Source organism: Callithrix jacchus, chromosome 13, assembly GCF_049354715.1.
Source record: "Callithrix jacchus isolate 240 chromosome 13, calJac240_pri, whole genome shotgun sequence".
Taxonomy (NCBI): Eukaryota; Metazoa; Chordata; class Mammalia; order Primates; family Cebidae; genus Callithrix; species Callithrix jacchus.
In genome coordinates, this window is record NC_133514.1 from 123,656,865 (window position 1) to 123,680,455 (window position 23,591).

At 30.5% G+C, this 23,591-nt stretch overlaps 1 pseudogene across 1 annotated transcript; it reads right to left on the reverse strand.

The window, feature by feature from the left end:
* Positions 1-21,005: 21,005 nt before the first annotated feature.
* On the reverse strand, positions 21,006-23,169 carry LOC100400537 (ras-related protein R-Ras2 pseudogene; annotated as a pseudogene). The gene has a single exon (XR_013525381.1). The product of XR_013525381.1 is annotated as a ras-related protein R-Ras2 pseudogene (transcript).
* Positions 23,170-23,591: the final 422 nt, after the last annotated feature.

Sequence of the window (23,591 nt, forward strand, 5' to 3'; positions counted from 1 at the left end):
TTTTTCGATTCGCGTAAAATTCGAATTTCTGTATTTTATATGAGAGAGCATATTTAGTTGGTGTATATACTACAAAACAGATTAGAAAGCGGCATTGTATATTTTTTCTGACAGATTATATTCAGAGCCATTTTGCTTTTAACATTCGGGTGCGTAGATACTATTTAGATTTATTTCGATACGCTTAAATATAGAATTTCTGAAATTTACATAAGGGAACATATGGAGTTGGTGTATATACTCCAAAACAGAGTAGAATAGGGCATTGTATATATTTTCTGACAGATTATATTCAGAGAAATTTTGTTATTAACATTGGGGTGCCTAGATAATATTTAGATTTTCTTCGAATTATGTAAATTTAGAATTTCAGTATTTTACATGAGAAAGCGTACTGAGTTGGTGTATATACTCCAAAACAGAGTAGAATAAGCCTTTGTGTATTTTTTCTAACAGACTATATTCAGGGCCATTTTCTTTTAACTTTGGGGCGCCTAGATATTATTTAGATTTTTTTCGATTCGGGTAAAATTAGAATTTCGGTATTTTACATTAGAGGGCATATGGAGTTGGTGTATATACTGGAAAACAGAGTAGAAAAGGGCATTGTATATTTTTTCTGACACATTATATTCAGAGAAATTTTGTTGTTAACATTCGGGTGTCTAGATAATACTAAGGTTTTTTCGATTCGGGTAGAATTAGAATTTCTGTATTTTACGTGAGAGAGCATACTGAGTTGGTTTATATACTCTACAACAGAGTAGAAGAGGCATTGAATATTTTTTCTAACAGACTATATTCAGAGCCATTTTCTTTTAACTTTGGGGTGCCTAGATATTATTTCAATTTTTTTTCGATTCGCGTATAATTAGAATTTCGTATTTTACATGAGAGAGCATATTGAGTTGGTTTATATACTCAAAAACAGAGTAGAAAAGGGCATTGTATATTTTTTCTGACAGATGATATTCAGAGCAATTTTGCTGTTACCATTCGAATGCCTAGATAATATTTATATTTTTTCGATTCGGGTTAAATTAGATTTTCTGTATTTTACATGAGAAAGCATATTGAGTTGGTGTATATACTACATAACAGAGTAGAAAATGGCATTGTATATTTTTTCTGACAGATAATATTCACAGCAATTTTTCTTTAACATTGGGGTGCCAGATAATATTTAGATTTATTTCGATTCGCTTATATATAGAGTTTTTGTATTTTACATGAGAGACATATGGAGTTGTTGTATATACTCCAAAACAGAGTAGAATAGGGCATTGTAAATATTTTCTGAAAAATTTGAATCAGAGCAATTTTCTTTTTAACATTGGTGTGCCTAGAAAATATTTATATTTTTTTCGATTCACGTAAAATTAGAATTTCTGTATTTAAATGAGAGAGCATACTGAGTTGGTTTATATACTCAAAAACAGAGTAGAATAAGGCATTGTATATTTTCTCTAAAAGAGTATATTCAGAGCCATTTTCTTTTAACTTTGGGGCACCTTGATATTATTTAAATTATTTTCGATTCGCGTAAAATTAGAATTTCGGTATTTTACATGAGAGAGCGTATTGAGTTGGTGTATATACTCCAAAACAGAGTAGACAAGGGCATTGTATATTTTTTCTGACAGATTATATTCAGACAAATTTTGCTTTTAACATTCGGTTGCCTAGATAATATTTAGATTTTTTTCGATTCACGTAAAATTAGAATTTCTGTATTTTACATGAGAGAGCATATTTAGTTGGCGTAAATACTACAAAACAGAGTAGAAAAGGGCATTGTATAATTTTTCTAACAGACTATATTCAGAGCCATTTTTGTTTAACTTTGGGGCATTTAGATATTATTTAGATTTTTATCAATACGCGTAAAATTAGAATTTCAATATTTTACATGAGAGAGCATATTGAGTTGGTGTATATACTACAAAACAGAGTAGATAAGGAAATTGTATATTGTTTCTGAGAGATTATATTCATAGCTATTTTGCTTTAACAATGGGGTGCCTAGATGATGTTTAGATTTTTTTCGAATCGCTTAAATATAGAATTTCTATATTTTATATGAGAGAGCATATGGAGTTGGTTTATATACTCCAAAACAGAGTAGAATAGGGCATTGTATATTTTTTCTGACAGATTATATTCAGAGAAATTTTGTTTTTAATATTGGGGTGCCTAGATAAAATTAAGATCTTTTCGATTCGGGTAAAATTACAATTTCTGTATTTTACATGAGAGAGTATATTGAGGTGGTGTATATACACCAAAACAGATTCGAATAAGGCATTGTATATTTTTTCTAACAGAGTATATTTAGAGCCATTTTCTTTTAAGTTTCGAGTTCCTAGATATTATTTAGATTTTTTTCGGTTTACGCAAAATTAGAATTTAGGTATTTTACAAGAGAGAGCATATTGAGTTGGTGTATATACTCTAAAATAGAGTAGAAAAGGGCATTGTATATTTTCTCTGACAGATTATGTTCAGAGAAATTTTGCTTTTAACATTGGGGTGCCTAGATAATATTTAAATTTTTTCGATTCAGGTAAAATTAGAATTTCTGTATTTTACATGAGAGAACATACTGTGTTAGTGTATATACTACAAAACAGAGTAGAAAGGGCATTGTATATTTTTTATGACAGGTTATATTCAGAGCAATTTTGCTTTTAACATTGCGGTGCCTAGACAATATTTAGATTTTTTTCGATTCATGTAAAATTAGAATTTCTATATTTTACATGAGAGAGCATACTGAGTTGGTGTATATACTTTAAAACAGAGTAGAATTTGGCATTGTATATTTTTATTTACGGACTACATTCAGAGCCAATTTCTTTAATTTTGGGGCACCTAGATATTATTTAGATTATTTTCAATTTGCGTAAATTTATAATTTCGGTATTTTACATGAGAGAGCATATAGAGTTGGTGTATAGACTCCAAAACAGAGTACAAAAGGGCATTGTATATTTTTTTTGACAGACGATATTCAGAGCAATTTTTGTTTTAACATTAAGGTGCCTAGATATATTTAGACTTTTTTCGACTCACGTAAAATTAGGATTTCTGTGTTTTACATGAGAGAGGATACTGACTGGTGTATATACTCCAAAACAGAGTAGAATAAGGCATTGTATATTTTTTCTAACAGACTATATTCAGAGCCTTTTTCTTTTAACTATCGGGAGCCTGGATATTATTTACATTTTTTCGATTCTTGTAAAATTAGAATTTCTGTATTTTACATGAGAGAGCATATTGAGTTGCTGTATTTATTCCAAAACAGAATAGAAAAAAGAATTATATATTTTTTCTGACAGACTATATTCAGAGCAATTTTGTTTTTAACATTGGGGTGCCTAGATAATATTTAGATTTTTTCGATTCACGTAAAATTAGAATTTCGGTATTTTACATGAGAGAGCATACTGAGTTGGTGTATATACTCCAAAACAGAGTAGAAAGGGCATTGTATATTTTTTCTGACAGATTATATTAAGAGTAATTTCGTTTTTAACATTGGGGTGCCTAGATAATATTTAGATTTTTTTGATTCTGGTAAATTTAGAATTTCTGTATTTTACATGAGAGAGTATACTGAGTTGGTTTATATATTCCCAAACAGAGTAGAATAAGGGATTGTATATTATTTTTAACAGACTATATTCAGCGCCATTTTCTTTTAACTTTAAGGCGACTAGATATTATTTAGATTTTTTTCGATTCGCGTAATATTAGAATTTCTGTATTTTACATGAGAGAGCATATTGAGTTGGTGTATATACTACAAAAGAAAGTAGAAATGGGCATTGTATATTTTTTCTGACAGATTATATTTAGAGTAATTCTGCTTTTAACATTGGGGTGCCTAGATAATATTTACATTTTTTTCAATTCGCTTAAATATAGAATTTCTGTATTTTACAAGAGAGATCATATTGAGTTCGTGTGTATACTCCAAAACAGAGTAGAATAGGGCATTGTATATTTTTTCTGACAGATTATATTCAGAGCAGTTTTGTTTTTAACATTGGGGTGCCTAGGTAATATTTAGATTTTTTTCGATTCACTTAAATATAGAATTTCTGTATTTTAAAAGAGAGAGCATATGGAGTTGGTGTATATACTCCAAAACTGAGTAGAATAGGGCATTGTATATTTCTTCTGACAGATTATATTCCGACCAATTTTGTTTTAACATTGGGGTGCCTAGATAATATTTATATTTTTCCAATTTTGTTAAAATTAGAATTTCTGTATTTTACATGAGAGAGCATACTGAGTTGGTGTATATACTCCAAAACAGAGTAGAATAAGGCATTGTATATTTTGTCAAACAGACTATATTCAGAGCCATTTTGTTTTAACCTTCGGGCGCCTAGATATTATTTAGATTTTTTTGATTCGTGTAAAATAAAAATATTGATATTTTACATGAGAGAGCCTATTGAGTTGGTGTATATACTACAAAACAAAGTAGAAAAAAGCATTGTATATTTTTTCTGACAGATATTCTTCAGAACAATTTTGCTTTCAACATTGGGTGCCTAGATAATACTTATATTTTTTTCTATTCGCTTAAATATAGAATTTCTGTATTTTTCATGAGAGAGCATATGGAGTTGGTGTATATACTCCAAAACAGAGTAGAATAGGGCATTGTATACTTTTTCTGACAGATAATATTCAGAGAAATTTTGCTTTTAACATTGGGGTGCCTAGATAAAATTTATATTTTTTTCGATTCGCGTAAATATAGAATTTCTGTATTTTACATGAGTGAGTATTGGAGTTGGTGTATATACTTTGAAACAGAGTAGAATACGGCATTGTACATTTTTTCTGACTGACTCTATTCAGATCTATTTTTCTTTTAACATTGGGGTGCCTAGATAATATTTAGATTTTTTTCGATTCGCTAAATATACAATATCAGTATTTTACCTGAGACAGCATATGGAGTTGGTGTATATACTCCAAAGCAGAGTAGAATGTTGCATTGAATATTTTTTCTGACAGACTATATTCAGAGCCATTTTCTTTTAACTTCGGGGCGGCTAGATATTATTTAGATTATTTTCAATTCGCATAAAATTAGAATTTCTGTATTTTACATGAGAGAGCATATTGAGTTGGTGTGTATACTACAAAACAGAATAGAAAAGGGCATTTTATATTTTTTCTGACAGATTATATTCAGAGCAATTTTACTTTTAACATTGGGGTGCCTAGATAATAGATTTTTTTTGATTCGCTTTAATATAGAATTTCTGTATTTTATGTGAGAGAACATACTGAGTTGGTGTATATACTCCAAAACAAAGTAGAATAGGACATTGTTTATTTTTTCTGACAGTTTATATTCAGAGAAATTTTGTTTTTAACATTGGGGTAGCTATATATTATTTAGATATTTTTCGATCCACATAAAATTAGAATTTCGGTATTTTACGTGAGAGAGCATACTAAGTTTGTGTATATACTCCAAAACAGGGTAGGATAAGGCATTGTATGTTTCTTTAACAGACTATATTCAGACCCATTTTTTTTTATATTTGGGGCGCATTGATATTATTTAGATTTTTTTCGATTCGCGTAAAATTTGAATTTCGGTATTTTACATGAGAGAGCATACTGAGTTTGTGTATATACTCCAAAACAGAGTAGAATAAGGCATTGTATATTTTTTCTAACAGACTATGTTCAAAGCCATTTTCTTTTAACTTTGAGGCGCCTAGATATTATTTAGATTTTTTTTCTGATTCACGTAAAATTAGAATTTCGGTATTTTACATGAGAGAGCATATGGAGTTGGTGTATATACTCAAAACAGAGTAGAAAAGGGCATTGTATATTTTTTATAACAGATTATATTTAGAGAAATTTCGCTTTTAACATTGGGGTGCCTAGATAATATTTAGATTGTTTTCGATTCACGTAAAATTAGAATTTCGGTATTTTACATGAGAGAACATACTGAGTTGGTGTATATACTCCAAAACAGAGTAGAATAAGGCATTGTGTATTTTTTCTAACAGACTATATTCAGAGCTATTTTCTTTTAACTTTGGAACGCCTAGATATTATTTAGATTTTTTTCGATTCGCGTAAAATTAGAATTTCGGTTTCTTATATGAGAGAGCATATGGAGTTGGTGTATATACCCCAAAACAGAGTAGAATCGGACACTGTATATTTTGCCTGACAGATTACACTGAGACCAATTTTGTTTTTAACATTGGGGTGCCTAGATAATATTTAGATTTTTTTCGATTCACTTAAATATAGAATTTCTGTATTTTACATGAGAGAGCATATGAAGTTGGTTTATATACTCCAAAACAGAGTAGAATAGGGCATTTTATATGTTTTCTGACATATTATATTCAGAGCAATTTTGTTTTTAACATTGGGGTGCCTAGATAAAATTTAGATTTTTTCGATTCGTGTCAAGTTAGAATTTCGGTATTTTACATGAGAGAGCATACTGAGTTGGTTTATATACTACAACACAAAGTAGAATAAGTCATTGTATATTTTTTATAACAAACTATATTCAGAGTCATTTTCTTTTAACTTTGGGGCGTCTAGATATTATTAAGATTTTTTACCGATTCGCGTAAAATTAGAATTTCGGAATTTTACATGACAGAGCATATTGAGTTGGTGTATATACTCCAGAACAGCGTAGAAAAGGGCATTTTATATTTTTTCTGACAGATCATATTCAGAGCAATTTTGCTTTTAACATTGGGGTGCCTAGATAATATTTAGATATTTTCGATTCGCTTAAATATAGAATTTCTGTATTTTACACGAGAGAGCATATGGAGGTGGTGTATATACTCCAAAACAAAGTAGAATAGGGCATTTTATATGTTTTTAGAAAGATTATATTCAGAGAAATTTTGTTTTTAACATTGGGGTTCCTAGATAATATTTAGATTTTTTTGATTCTGGTCAAATTTTAATTTCGGTATTTTACATGAGAGATCTTATTGAGTTGGTGTATATACTCCAAAACAAATTAGAATAAGGCATTGTATATTTTTTATAACAGACTATATTCAGAGCCATTTTCGTTTAACTCTTAGGCGTCTAGATATTATTAAGATTTTTTACCGATTCGCGTAAAATTAGAATTTCGGTATTTTACATGAGAGAGCATATTGAGTTGGTTTATATACTCTAAAATATAGTAAAAAATGGCTTGTATATTATTTCTGACCGATTATATTCAGAGCAATTTTGCTTTTAACATTAGCGTGCCTAGATAATATTTAGATTTTTCTCGATTCGCTTAAATATAGAATTTCTGTATTTCACATGAGAGAGCATATGGAGTTTTTGTATATACTCGAAAACAGTAGAATAGGGCATTGTATATTTTTTCTGACATATTATATTCAGAGCAACTATGTTTTTAACATTGAGGTGCCTAGATAATATTTAGATTTTTTCGATTCGGGTAAAATTAGAATATCTGTATTTTACATGAGAGAGCATACTGAGTTGGTGTATATACTCCAAAACAGAGTAGAATTAGGCATTGTATATTTTTTCCAAAAGACTATGTTCAGAGCCATTTTCTTTTAACTTTGGGGCGACTAGATATTATTTAGATTTTTTTTGATTCGCGTAAAATTAGAATTTCGGTATTTGACATGAGAGAGCTTATTGAGTTGGTGTATATACTCCAAAAAAAAGTAGAAAAGGGCATTCTATATTTTCTCTAAGAAATTATATTCATAGCAATTTTGCTTTTAACATTGGGGTGCTAGATAATGTTTAGATTTTTTTCGTTTCACGTAAAATTAGAATTTCGGTATTTTACATGAGAGAGCATAATGGGTTGGTGTATATACTACAAAACTGAGTAGAATAAGGCATTGTATATTTTTTATAGGAGTCTATATTCAGAGCCATTTTCATTTAACTTTGGGGCGCCTAGATATATTTTTGTTTTTTTTTGATTCCCTTAAAATTAGAATTTCGGTATTTTTCATGAGAGAACATATTGAGTTGGTGTATATTTTTCAAAACAGAGTAGAAAAGAACATTGTATATTTTTTCTGACAGATGACATTCAGAGCAATTTTGCTTTTAACATTCGGGTACCTAGATAATATTTAGATTTTTTTCGATTCACTTAAATATAAAATTTCTGTATTTTACATGAGAGAGCATATGGAGTTGGTGTATATACGTCAAAACAGAGTAGAATAAGGCATTGTATGTTTTTTCTAACAGACTATATTTAGAGCCATTTTCTATTAACTTTGAAGCCCCTAGATATTATTTAGATTTTTTTCAATTCACGTAAAATTAGAATTTCGGTATTTTACATGAGAGAACATAATGAGTGTTGTATATACTCCAAACAGAGTAGAAAAGGGCATTGTATATCTTTTCTGACAGATTATATTCAGAGAAATTTTGGTTGTAACATTGAGGTGCCTAAATAATATTAAATTTCTTTCGATTCATGCAAAATTTGAATTTCGGTATTTTAAATGAGAGAGAACACTGAGTTGGTGTATGTACTCCAAAACAAAGTAGAAAAAAGCATTGTATATTTTTTTGACAGATTATATTTAGAGCAATTTTATTTTTAACATTGGGGTGCCTAGATAGTACTTAGGTTTTTTCAATTCGGGTAAAATTTGAATTTTGGTATTTTACATGAGAGAGCATACTGAGTGGGAGTATATACTGCGAAACAAAGTAGAATAGGGCCTTGTATATTTTGTCTGACAGATTATATTCAGAGCAATGTTGTTTTTAAAATTGGGGTCCCTAGATAATATTTAGATTTTTTTCGATTCATGTAAAATTAGAATTTCTGTATTTTACATGAGAGAGCATATTGAGTTGGTGTATATGCTCCAAAACACAGTAGAATAATGCATTGTATATTTTTTTAACAGACTATATTCAGAGGCATTTTCTTTTAACTTTGGGGCGCCTAGATATTATTTAGATTTTTTTCGATTCACGTAAAATTAGAATTTCGGTATTTTACATAAGAGAGCATTCTGAGTTTGTGTATATACTACATACAAGAGTAGAATAAGACATTGTATTTTTTGTATAACAAACTATATTCAGAGCCATTTTCTTTTAACTTTCGGGCACCTAGATATTATTTAAATCTTTTTCGATTCGCTTAAACTTAGAATTTCTGTATTTTACATGAGAGAGCATAGTGAGATAGTGTATATACTCCAAAACAGAGTAGAAAAAAGCATTGTATATTTTTTCTGAGAGATAATATTCAGAGCAATTTTGCTTTTAACATTGGGGTGCCTAGATAATATTTAGATTTTTTTCGATTCACGTAAATTTAGAATTTCGGTATTTTACATGAGAGAGCGTGCTGAGTTGGTGTATATACTCCAAAACAGAGTGGAAAAGGGCATTGTATTATTTTCTCTAAAAAAGTGTATTCAGAGCCATTTTCTTTTAACTTTGGGGCAACTAGATATTATGTAGATTTTTTTCAATTCGCTTAAATTAGAATTTCAGTATTTTATGTGAGAGAGCATATTGAGTTGGTGTATATACTCAAAAACAGAGTAGAAAAGGGCATTGTATATGTTTTCTGACAGATTAAATTTAGAGCAATTTTGCTTTTAACATTGGGGTGCCTAGATAATATATAGATTTTTTTCGTTTCGCTTAAATATAGAATTTCTATATATTACATCAGAGAGAATATGGAGTTGGTGTATATACTCCAAAACAGAGTAGAATAGGGCATTGTATATTTTCTCTAACAGACTATATTCAGAGCCATTTTCTTTTAACTTTGGGGCGCCTAGATATTATTTAGATTTATTTGATTCACATAAAATTACAATTTCGGTATTATACATGAGAGAGAATATTGAGTTGGTGTATATAATCCAAAACAGAGTAGAAAAGGGCATTGTATATATTTTCTTACAGATTATATTCAGAGAAATTTTGCTTATAACATTGGGGTGCCTAGATAATATTTAGATATTTGTCGATTCACGTAAATTTAAAATTTCGGTATTTTACATGAGACAGTAGCCTGAGTTGGTGTATATACTCCAAACAGAGTGGAATAGGGCACTGTATATTTTTTCTAACAGTTTATACTTCAGAGAAAATTTATTTTAACACTGAGGTGCCTCGATAATATTTAGATTTTTTTCGATTCACGTAAAATTAGAATTTCGGTATTTTACATGAGAGAGCATACTGAGTTCGTGTATATACTCCAAAAGAGAGTAGATTAGGGCATTGTATATTTTTTCTGACAGATTATATTAAGTACAATATTGTTTTTAACATTGGGTTGCCTAGATAATATTTAGATTTTTTCGATTCGGGTAAAATTAGAATTTCTGTATTTTACATGAGAGAGCATATTGAGTTGGTGTATATACTACAAAACAGGGTAGAAAAGGGCATTGTATATTTTTTCTGACAGATTATATTCAGTTTAATTTTTCTTTTAACATTGGGGTGCCTAGATAATATTTACATTTTTTTCGATTCACATACATTTAGAATTTCGATATTTTACATGAGAGAGCATATGGAGTTGGTGTATATACACAAAAACAGAGTACAATAGGGCATTGTATATTTTCTCTGACAGATTATATTCAGAGAAATTTTGTTTTTATTATTGTTTTGCCTACATAATATTTAGATTTTATTCGATTCATGTAAAATTAGAATTTCTGTATTTTACATGAGAGAGCCTATTGAGTTGGTGTATATTCTCCAAAACAGAGTAGAATAAGGCATTGTATATTTTCCCTAACAGACTATATTCAGAACCATTTTCTTTTAACTTTGGGGCATCTAGATATTATTTAGATTTTTTTCGATTCACGTAAAATTAGAATTTTTATATTTTACATTAGAGAAAATATTGAGTGGGTGTATATACTCCAAAACAAAGTAGAAAAGGGCATTGTATATTTTTTCTGAGAGATTGTATTCAGAGCACTTTTGCTTTTAACATTGGGGTGCCTAGAAAATATTTAGATTTTTTTCGAATCACGTAAAATTAGAATTTCGGTATTTTACATGATAGAGCATACTGAGTTGGTGTACATACTCCAAAACAGAGTGGATTAAGGCATTGTATATTTTTTCTAACAGACTATATTCAGAGCCATTTTCTTTTAACTTTGGGACACCTTGATATTATTTAGATTTTTTTCGATTTGCGTAAAATTAGAATTTCGGTATTTTAAATGAGAGAGCATATGAAGTTGGTGTATATAGTAGGAAACAGAGTAGAGTAAGGAATTTTATATTTTTTCTGACAGATTACATTCAGAGCAATTTTGTTTTAACATTGGGGTGCCTAGAAAATATTTAGATTTTCTTCGATACACTTCAATATAGAATTTCTGTATATTACATGAGAGAGCATATGGAGTTGGTGTATATACTCCAAAACAGAGTAGAATAGGGCATTGTATATTTTGTGTGAGAGATTATATTCAGAGAAATTTTATTTTTAACATGGTGGTGCCTAGATAATATTTAGATTGTTTTTGATTCACGTAAAATTAGAATTTCGGTGTTTTACATGAGAGAGCATACTGAGTTGGTGTATATACACCAAAACAGAGTAGAAAAGGGCTTTGTATATTTTTTCTGACAGATTATGTTCAGAGAAATTTTGTTTTTAACATTGGGGTGGCAAGATAAAATTTAGATTTTTTTCGATTCTCTTAATTATAGAATTTCTGTATTTTACATGAGAGAGCATATGGTGTTGGTGTATATACTCCAAAACAAAGTAGAATAAGGCATTGTATATTTTCTCTAGCAGACTATATTCAGAGACTTTTTTTTTAACTTCGGGGTGCCTAGATATTATTTAGATTTTTCAATTCACGTAAATTTAGAATTTGGATATTTTTCATGAGAGAACATATTGAGTTGGTGTATATACTACAAAACAGAGTAGAAAAGGGAATTGTATATTTTTTATGACAGATTATATTCAGAACAAGTTGGTTTTTGACATTGGGGTGCCTAGATAATATTTAGAATTTTATCGATTCGCTTAAATATAAATATCTGTATTTTACATGAGAGAGCATATTGAGTTGGTGTATATACTCCAAAACAGAGTAGAATAGGGTATTTTATATTTTCTTTGACAGATTATATTCATAGCAATTTGGTTTTTAACATTGGGGTGTCTAGATAATATTTAGATTTTTTCGATTCAAGTAAAATCAGAATTTCTGTATTTTACATGAGAGAGCATATGGAGTTGGTGTATATACTCCAAAAGAGAGTAGAAAAGGGCATTGTATATTTTTTCTGACAGATTATTTTCAGAGCAATTTTGCTTTTAACATTGGGGTGCCTAAATAATATATAAATTTTTTTCAATTCCCTTAAATATACATTTTCTGTATTTTACATGAGAGAGCATACCGCGTTGGTGTATATACTCCAAAACTAAGTAGAAAAGGGTATTGTATATTTTCTCTGACAGATTATATTCAGAGCAATTTTGCTATTAACATTCGGGTGCCTAGATAATATATAGATTATTTTCGATTCTCTTAAATATAGATTTTCTGCACTTTACATGAGAGAGCTTATGGAGTTGGTGTATAAAATCCAAAACATAGTAGAATAGGGCATTGTATATTTTTTCTGAAAGATTTTACTCAGAGCAATATTGTTTTTCACATTGGGGTGCCTAGAAAATATTTAGATTTTTTTCAATTCGCTTAAATATATCATTTCTGTATTTTATTTGAGAGAGCATATGGAGTTGGTGTATATATTCGAAAATAGAGTAGAATAGGGCATTGTATTTTTTTTCTGACAGATTATATTCAGAGCAATTTTGTTCTTAACATTGGGGTGCGTAGATAATATTTAGAATTTTTCTATTCGGGTAAAATTAGAATTTCGGTATTTTTGATGAGAGAGCGTATGGAGTTGATGTATATACTTCAAAACAGACTAGAAATGTGCATTTTATATTTTTTCTGACAGATTATGTTCAGAGCAATTTTGTGTTTAACATTGTTGTGCCTAGATAATATTTAGATTTTTTTCGATTCGCTTAAATATAGAATTTCTCTATTTTACATGAGAGAGAATACGGAGTTGGTGTATATACTCCAAAAAAGAGCAGAAAAGAGCATTGTATATTTTCTCTGACAGATTATATTCAGAGCAATTTTGTTTTTAACATTGGGCTGACTACATAATACTTAGATTTTTTCGATTCCAGTAAAATTAGGATTTCTGTATTTTACATGAGAGAGCACACTGACTTGGTGTATATACTCCAAAAGAGAGTAGAATAAGGCATTGTATATTTTTTCTAACAGAATATACAGAACCATTTTATTTTAACTTTGAGGCGCCCAGATATTATTTAGATTTTTTTGATTCATGTAAAATTAAAATTTCAGTATTTTACAGAGAGAGCATATTTAGTTGTTGTATATACTCCAAAAAAGAGTAGAAGAGAACATTGTATATTTTTTCTTACACATTATGTTCAGAGCAATTTTGTTTTTAACATTGGTGTGCCTAGATAATATTTAGATTTTTCTCGATACACGTAAAATGAAAATTTCGGTATTTTACATGAGAGAGCATACTGAGATGGTGTATATACTCAAAAACAGAGTAGAATAGGGCATTGTATTTTTTTCTGACAGATTATATTCAGAGCAATTTTGTTTTCAACATTGGGGTGCCTAGATAATATTTAGATTTTTTTGATTTGGGTGAAATTAGAATTTCTGCATTTTACATGAGAGAGCATATGGAGTTGGTGAATATACTACAAAACAGAGTACAAAAGGGCATTGTATATTTTTTCTGACAGATTATATTCAGAGCAATTTTGCTTCTAACATTTGGGTGACTAGATAATATTTAGATTTTTTTCGATTCGCTTAAATATAGAATTTCTGTTTTTCAGATGAGAGTGCATATGGTGTGGTTGTATATACTCCAAAAGAGAGGACAACAGGGCATTGTATATTTTTTCTGACAGATTATATTCAGAGCAATATTGTTTTTAACACTGGGGTGCCTAGAAAATATTTAGGTTTTTTTCGATTCAAGTAAAATTAGAATTTCTGGATTTTACATGAGAGAGCTTACTGAGTTGGTGTATATACTCCAAAACAGAGTGAAATAAGGCATTGTATATTTTTTCTAACAGACTATATACAGAGCCATTTTATTTTAACTTTGGGGCGCCGAGATATTATTTAGATTTTTTTCGATTCGTGTAAAATTAGAATTTTGGTAATTTACATGAGAGAGCATATTGAGTTGGTGTATATACTCCAGAACAAAGTAGAAAAGGGCATTGTATATTTTTTTCTGACACATTATATTCAGAGCAATTTTGTTTGTAACATTGAGGTGCCTAGAAAATATTTAGATTTAAAAAAAAATAAAAAAATAAAAAAATAAAAAAAAAAAAAAGAAAATATTTAGATTTTTTCGATTCAGGCAAAATTCAAATTTCTGTATTTTACAGGATAGAGCACACTGAGTTGGTGTATATACTCAAAAACAGAGTAGAATAAGTAATTGTATATTTTCTCTAAGAGACTATATTCAGAGCCATTTTCTTTTAACTTTGGGGCGCCTAGATATTATTTAAATTTTTTTCGATTCATGTAAAATTAGAATTTCGGTATTTTACAAGAGAGAGCATATTGAGTTGGTTTATATACTCCAAAATAGAGTAGAAAACGGCACTTTACATTTTTTCTGACAGATAATATTCAGACCAATTTTGCTTTTAACATTGGGGTGCCTATAAGACATTTAGATTTTTTTCGATTCGCTTAAATATAGAATTTCTGTATTTTACGTGAGAGAGCATATGGAGTTGGTGTATATACTCCAAAACAGAGTAGAATAGGGCATTGTATATTTATTCTGACAGGCTATATTCAGAGCAATTTTGTTTTTAAAATTGGGGTTCCTAGATAATATTTAGATATCTTTCGACTCGCTTAAATATGGAATTTCTGTATTATATATGAGAGAGTATATGGAGTTGGTGTATATACTTTAAAACAGAGTAGAATAGGGCATTGTATATTTTTTCTGACAGATTATATTCAGAGCAATTTGTTTTTAACATTGGGGTGCCTAGATAATTAGATTTTTTCGATTCGGGGAAAATTTGAATTTCGTTATTTTACATTAGAGAGCATACTGAGTTGGTCTGTATACTGCAAAACAGAGTAGAATAGGGCATTGTATAGTTTTTCTGACAGACTATATTCAGAGTAATTTTGATTTTATAATTGGGGTGCCTAGATAATACTTAGATTTTTTTTTATTCGCTTAAGTATACAATTTCTATGTTTTACATTAGAGAGCATATGGGGTTGGTGTATATAATCCAAAACAGAGTAGAATAAGGCATTGTATATTTTCTCTAACAGACTATATTCAGAGCCATTTCTTTTTAACTTTGGGGCACCTAGATATTATTTAGATTTTTTCGATTCGCGTAAAATTTGAATTCAGATATTTTACATGAGAGAGCATATTGAGTTGATTTATATACTACAAAACAGAGTAGAAAAGGGCATTGTATATTTTTTATGACAGATTATATTCAGAGCAAGTTGGTTTTTAACATTGGGGTGCCTAGATAATATTTAGATTATTTCGATTCAAGTAAAATTAGAATTTCTTTATTTTACATGAGAGAGGATATTGAGTTCGTGTATATACTACAAAACAGAGTACAAAAGGGCATTGTATATTTTTTCTAACAGACTATATTCAGAGCTATTTTGCTTTTAACATTCGGGTGCCTAGATAATATCTAGATTTCTTTTGATTCACGTAAATTTATTATTTCGGTATTTAACATTCGAGAGCATACTGAGTTGGTGTATATTCACCAAAACAGAGTAGAATTAGCTATTGTATTTTTTTTCTAACAGACTATATTCAGAGCGATTTTCTTTTAACTTTGGGGCGCCTAGATATTATTTAGATTTTTTTCGATTCACATAAATTTAGAATTTCAGTACTTTACAAGAGAGATCATATTGAGTTGGTGTATATAATACAAAACAGAGGAAATAAGGGCATTGTATATGTATTCTGACAGATTATATTCAGAGCAATTTTGCTATTAACATTCGGGTGCCTAGAATATATTTAGATTTTTTTCGATTCACGTAAAATTAGAATGTCTGTATTTTACATGAGAGAGCATACTGAGTTAGTGTATATACTCCAAAACAAAGTAGAATAAGGCATTGTATATTTTTTCTAACAAAATATATTAAGAGCCATTTTCTTTTAACTTTGGGGCGCCTAGATATTATTTAGATTTTTTTCGATTCGTGTAAAATTATAATTTCGGTATTTTACATGGGAGAGCACATTGAGTTGGTGTATATACTCCAAAACAGATTAGAAAAGTGCATTGTATATTTTTTTAACCGATTATATTCAGAGCAATTTTGCTTTAAAAATTGGGGTGCGTAGATAAAATATAGATTTTTTCGATTCGGGTGAAATTAGAATTTCTGTATTTTACATTAGAGAGCACACTGAGTTTGTGTATATACGCGAAAACAGAGTAGAATAAGGCATTGTATATTTTTTCTAACAGACTATATACAGAGCCATTTTATTTTAACTTTGTGGCGCCTGGATAATATTTAGATTGTTTTCGATTGGCGTAAAATTAGAATATCTGTATTTTACATGAGAGAGCATATTGAGTTGGTTTATATACTCCAAAACAGAGTAGAAAAGGGCATTGTATATTTTTCTCTGACAGATTATATTCAGAGCAATTTTGTTTTTATCATTCAGGTGCCTAGATAATATTTAGATTTTTTTCGATTCGCTTAAATATAGAATTTCTGTATTTTACATGAGAGAGCATATGCAGTTGGTCTATATACACCAAAACATAGTAGAATAGGGGATTGTTTAATTTTTCTGGCAGATTATGTTCAGAGCAATTTTTTCTCACATTGGGGTGCCTAGATAATATTTAGATTTTTTTCGATTCGCTTTTATATAGCATTTCTGTATTTTACAATAGAGAGCATATTGAGTTGGTGTATATATTTTAAAACAGAGTAGAAAAGGGCATTGTATATTTTTTCTGAAAGATTATATTCAGAGAAATTTTGCTTTTAACATTGGGGAGCCTAGATAATATTTAGATTTTTTTCGATTCGTTTACATATAGAATTTCTGTGTTTTACATGAGAGAGCATATGGAGTTGGTGTATATAATCCAAAACAGAGTAGAATAACGCATTGTATATTTTTTCTAACAGACTATATTCAGAACCATTTTCTTTTAACTTTGGGGCGTCTAGATATAATTTAGATTATTTTTGATTCGGGTAAAAGTAGAATTTCAGTATTATACATGAGAGAGCATATTAAGTTTGTGTATATAAAACAAAACAGAGTAGAAAAAACATTGTATATTATTTCTGACAGATTATATTCAGCTGAATTTTGTTTTTAACATTGGAGTGCCTAGATAATATTTAGATTTTTTTCAATTCATGTAAATTTAGAATTTCGGTATTTCACATGAGTGAGCATACTGAGTTGGTGTATATACCCCAAAACAGAGTAGAATAAGGCATTGTATATTTTTTCTGACAGATTATATTCAGAGTAATTTTGTTACTAACATTGGGGTGCCTAGATAATATTTAGATTTTTTCGATTCGGGTAAAATTTGTATTTCTGTATTTTACATGAGAGAGCATACTAAGTTGGTGTATATACTACAAAACAGAGTAGAAAAGGGCATTGTATATATTTTCTGACAGATTATATTCAGAGCAATTTTGCTTTTAACATTGGGTTGCCTAGATAATATTTAGAATTTTTTCGATTCACGTAAAATTAGAATTTGGTATTTTAAAAGAGAGATCATACTGAGTTGGTTTATATACTCCAAAACAGAGAAGAATAGGGCATTGTATATTTTTTCAGACAAATTTTATTCAGAGCAATTTTGTTTTTAGCACTGCGGTGCCTAGAAAATATTTAGATTTTTTCAATTAGGGTAAAATTAGAATTTCTGTATTTTATATGAGAGAGCATACTGAGTTTGTGTATATAGTACAAAACAGAGTAGAAAAGGGCATTGTATATTTTTTCTGACAAACTATATTCAGAGCAATCTTGGTGTTAACATTTGGGTGCCTAGATAATATTTAGATTTGTTTCGATTCGCTTAAATATAGAAATTCTGTATTTTACATCAGAGAGCATAGGGAGTTGATGTATATACTTCAAAACAGAATAGAAAAGGGCATTGTATATTTTTTATGACAGATTATATTCAGAGAAATTTTGTTTTTAACATTGGAATGCCTGGATAATATTGAGATTTTTTCGATTCGGGTAAAATTAGAATTTCTCCATTTTACATGAGAGAGCATACTGAGTTGGTGTATATACTCCAAAACAAAGTAGAATAAGGCATTGTATATTTTTTCTAACAGACTGTATTCAGAGCCACTTTCTGTTAATGTTGGGGCACCTAGATATTATTTAGATTTTTTTTGATTCGTGTAAAATTAGAATTTCGGTATTTTATATGAGAGAGCATATTGAGTTGGTGTATTTACTTCAAAACAGAGTAGAAAAGGGAATTGTATATTTTTTGTGACAGATTATATTCAGAGAAATTTTGCTTTTAACATTGGGGTGCCTAGATAATATTTAGATTTTATTCGATTCGCTTATATATACAATTTCTGAATTTTACTTGAGAGAGCATATGGAGTTGGTGTATATACTCCAGAATAAAGTAGAATTGAGCATTGTATATTTTTTCTGACAGATTATATTCAGAGCAATTTTGTTTTTAACATTGAGGTGCCTAGATAATATTTAGATATTTTTCGATTCGCTGAAATATAGAAATTTTGTAATTTACATGGAGGAGCATATGGAGTTGGTGTATATACTCCAAAACAGAGTAGAGTAGGGAATTGTATATTTTTTCTGACAGTTTATATTCAGAGCAATTTTGTTTTTAACATTGGGGTATCTAGATAATATTTAGATTTTTTTGATTCGGGTAAATTTAGAATTTCTGTATTTTACATGAGAGAGCATATTGAGTTGCTGTATATACTACAGAACAGAGTACTAAAGGGCATTGTATATTTTTTTTGAGAGTTTATATTCAGAGTAATTTTGCTTTTACCTTTGGGGTGCTTAGATGATATTTAGATTTTTTTTGTTTCGCTTAAATATAGAATTTCTGTATTTTACATGTGAGAGCATATGGAGTTGGTGTATATACTCCAAAACAAAGTAGAATAGGGCATTGTATATTTTTTCTGACAGAGTATATTAAGAGCAATTTTTCTTTTAACATTGGGGTTACTAGATAATATTTTGATTTTTTTTCGATTCGTGTAAAATTAGAATTTCGGTATTTTACATGAGAGAGTATATTGAGTTGGTGTATATACTCCAAAACAGAGTGGAAAATGGCATTGTATATTTTTTCTAACAGACTATATTCAGAGCCATTTTCTTTTAACTTTGAAGTGCCTAGATATTATTTAGATTTTTTTCGATTTGCGTAAATTTAGAATTTCGGTATTTTACATGAGATACCATATAGAGTTGGTGTATATACTCCAAAGCAGAGTAGAATAGGGCATTGTATATTTTATCTGACAGATTATATTCAGAGCAATTTTGTTTATAACATTGGGGTGCCTAGATAATATTTAGATTTTTTCGATTCTGGTAAAATTAGAATTTCGGTATTTTACATGAGAGAGCATACTGTGTTGGTGTATATACTCCAAAACAGAGTAGAATAAGGCATATTATTTTTTCAAACGGACTATATTCAGATCCATTTTCTTATACCTTTGGGGCGCCTAGATATTCTTTAGATTATTTTTGATTTGTGTAAAATTATATTATCGGTATTTTACATGAGAGAGCATATTGAGTTGGTTTATATACTACAAAACAGAGTAGAAAAGGGCATTGTATATTCTTTCTGACAGATTATATTCGCCGCAATTTTGCTTGTAACATTCGAGTGCCTAGATAATATTTAGATATTTTTCGATTCGCTTAAATTTAGAATTTCGGTATTTTACATGAGAGAGCATATGCAGTTGGTGTATATACTCCAAAACAGACTAGAATAGGACGTTGTATATTTTTTCTGGCAGATTATGTTCAGAGCTATTTTGTTTTTAACATTGGGGTGCCTAGATAATATTTAGATTTTTTCGATTCCGGTAACATTACAATTTCGGTATTTTACATGATAGAGCATACTGAGTTGGTGTATATACTCCAAAACAGAGTAGAATAAGGAATTGTATATTTTCTCCAACAGACTAAATTCAGAGCCATTTTCTTTTAACTTTGGGGCACCTAGATATAATTTTAATTTTTTTTGATTCGCGTACAATTAGAATTTCAGTATTTTACATGAGAGAGCATATTGAGTTGGTGTATATACCCCAAAACAGAGTAGAAAAAGGCATTGTATATTTTTTCTGACAGATTATATTCAGACCAATTTTGTTTTTAACATTGGGGTGCCTATAAGATATTTAGATTTTTTTCGGTTCGCTTAAATATAGAATTTCTGTATTTTAAGTGATAGAGCATATAAAGTTGGTGTATATACTCCAAAACAGAGTAGAATAGGGCATTGTATATTTGTTCTGACAGACTATATTCAGAGTAATCTTGTTTTAAATTGGGGTGCCTAGATAATATTTAGATTTTTTTCGATTCGCTTAAGTATGGAATTTCTGTATTTTATATGAGAGAGTATATGGAGTTGGTGTATATACTCAAAAACAGAGTAGAATAGGGCATTGTATATTTTTTATGACAGATTATATTCAGAGCAATTTTGCTTTTAACATTTGGTTGCCTAGATACTATTTAGATTTTTTTCGATTCGCTTAAATATAGAATTTCTGTTTTTCTTTTTTTTTTTTGTAATAACCGATCAATTTTAATTCTAGCACCTGAAGCTATACAAGGGTATGCTCTATAAATTTCATGGGACTGTTGTACACACTTGATAAAGTGACAACTGTGCAATACCACTTAGCATCTCAAAATCAGGAACATACTATTGAATTGCTTAAACACAATCCACAGAATTAAAAACAAAATCAGATGCCATCCACAGTTATACTAATTGTCCATTAAAAGCTTACACTTAATACTTGATATAACAATCAGTATCTAGCAGGGAACATTAGAAGTGATTTCAGAGTCTCATCCTGTTGTACTCTGTTGGGAAGGTTTCTTGAGTAGATATGTGACTGGCCAAAGATGGGTATAACCAAGACCAGACCAGCAAGTAAAAGCTCTACCACAGTTTCTCCAGTTTCCACTTGTTTTTCTTTGTCAGTTAAAAGTGAACAGTGAGAATTAAATACTTATCTTTACATATACACAAGGTATGCTGTGAAAGCATATCTGCTTACAAACATAAAAATACTTGTTAACTAGTTTGATAAGAAAATAATGTATAAAAAGTATATAGCAAAAACATTAATCATCTCTGACCCCGGAAAGATCAATTCCATATTTTATATTACAGCAAACAAAAACAGTTTTAATTTTTCAAATCCCTTATCCAGAAATACTTGAAAAGGAAGACAAACTATTTTTACCCTTAGCGTGGCTGTGAAAAAGAGTTAAATTAAAAAATCAAGTACACTGAAATGTTTAAGTCCTGAATGAGTCCAAATATTTGACCACGTAGAATATTATCATCTTCAAGAGTAGGAGTAATAACACAGGCTTTTATGAGCAGTTTTTAATCCATAAATACGATAGGCATTTTGGTATTTTGGCCACCAGAAAACAAAAGCTGTAGTATCAGTAAAGGTCTGAGATGTTTCACTTTTGTAGATTCAATTCAGTGTATTTAAGGTTAACAAAGGCTGACATTGAAATTTTTAAAGATAGGCAAAAATTCACATTAAAAAAAAAATCCCTATATTTCTATTTAGAGTAACAGTAGGCAGTATGATTCCAAAAGTTAAAAATTATTTCACAACCTGTGGCTTCAGCTTGGCAAACAGCTTAGATTCCAAAACTGATTCATCTCTATTAAAATGTAAGCACTTAAAAAAAGAGCATGTCTGTGTATATAGACACATATTTTAAAGGAATCAGATATCTTTGAAGCAGCCTTAGTGTTTCCTTTAAATTTGTCTGGAAATGACCATTGTATTAGCTTCACGGAAAGGACTGACTAGCCAGCTTCTTGGTCTAAGGCTAACATGGTGATCATTTGTCTAAGGCTAGAAAGGTACCAAATAAGATGTAAACTGAGGAGAGGAAGAGGAGATAAGGGCTTTTCCTGGCAGTTGGTAGCTAAAACTGAAAGGATTCTAGAAAATGACACAATGGCAGCCTTTCTTGTCTTTTTCTTTCCGTGTCGGTTCTGGTGAAGGAGGACATTCCTGCTCTTGAAATTTCCTGATAACCCGGACAAGTTCATGGAAAGCTTGATCTACATTCATCCTAATCTTTGCTGATGCCTCCATGTATGTGACCTTAAGTTGCCGTGCTAACTGTTGTCCTTCTTCCTGTGTTACCTGTCTTTGATGATCCAGATCTGCTTTATTGCCAATTAAAATCATTGGAAACTCATCACGATCCTTTACTCTGAGAATTTGTCTTTGAAACTTATAGATTTCTTCAAAACTGCCTCTATCTGTGACTGAAAAGACCAACAGGAAGCCCTCGCCAGTCCTCATATATTGTTCTCTCATGGCTCCAAACTCTTCTTGTCCTGCTGTATCCAAAATATCTAGCCGTGCTGCTCTGTCATCTATCACACACTGCTTTGTGTAAGAATCTTCAATGGTTGGATCATAATCTGTTACAAAATAGGACTGGATGAACTGGATGGTGAGCGCCGACATGCCCACGCCGCCACCGCCGACCACCACAAGTCGGTACTTCTCTTGGCCAAAGCCGTCCCGCCAGCCGGCCGCGGCCATGGGGACGCCACAGAGCCCAGCCTGACCGCGCCAAGCCACCGCTGCCGCCTGCCCTAGGCCCGGCTCCGGGGACGTGTGCGGCCGGCGGGCAGCAGGCGAGCGGCCGGGCGGGGGTCGCGGGCAGCGGGAGGTGTCAGGAGGACAGGTCCGCGAGGCGGCGCGGCGCCAGGGGCTGGCCAAGTACCGCCCGAGGTGCAGAGAAGTGGGGTGACGGCACGGGCCAGTGGCGGCAGCGGCTGGGGGCGCACCAGAATTTCTGTTTTTCAGATGAGAAAGTATATGGAGTTGTTGTATATACTCCAAAACAGAGGAGAATAGGGCATTGTATATTTTTTCTGACAGATTATATTCAGAGCAATTTTGTTTTTAACATTGGGGTGCATAAAAAATATTTAGATTTTTTTCGATTCACGTAAAATTAGAATTTTTGTATTTTACATGAGAGAGCTTACTGAGTTGGTGTATATACTCCAAAACAGAGTAGAATAAGGCATTGTATATTTTCTCTAACAGACTATATTCAGAGCCATTTCCTTTAAA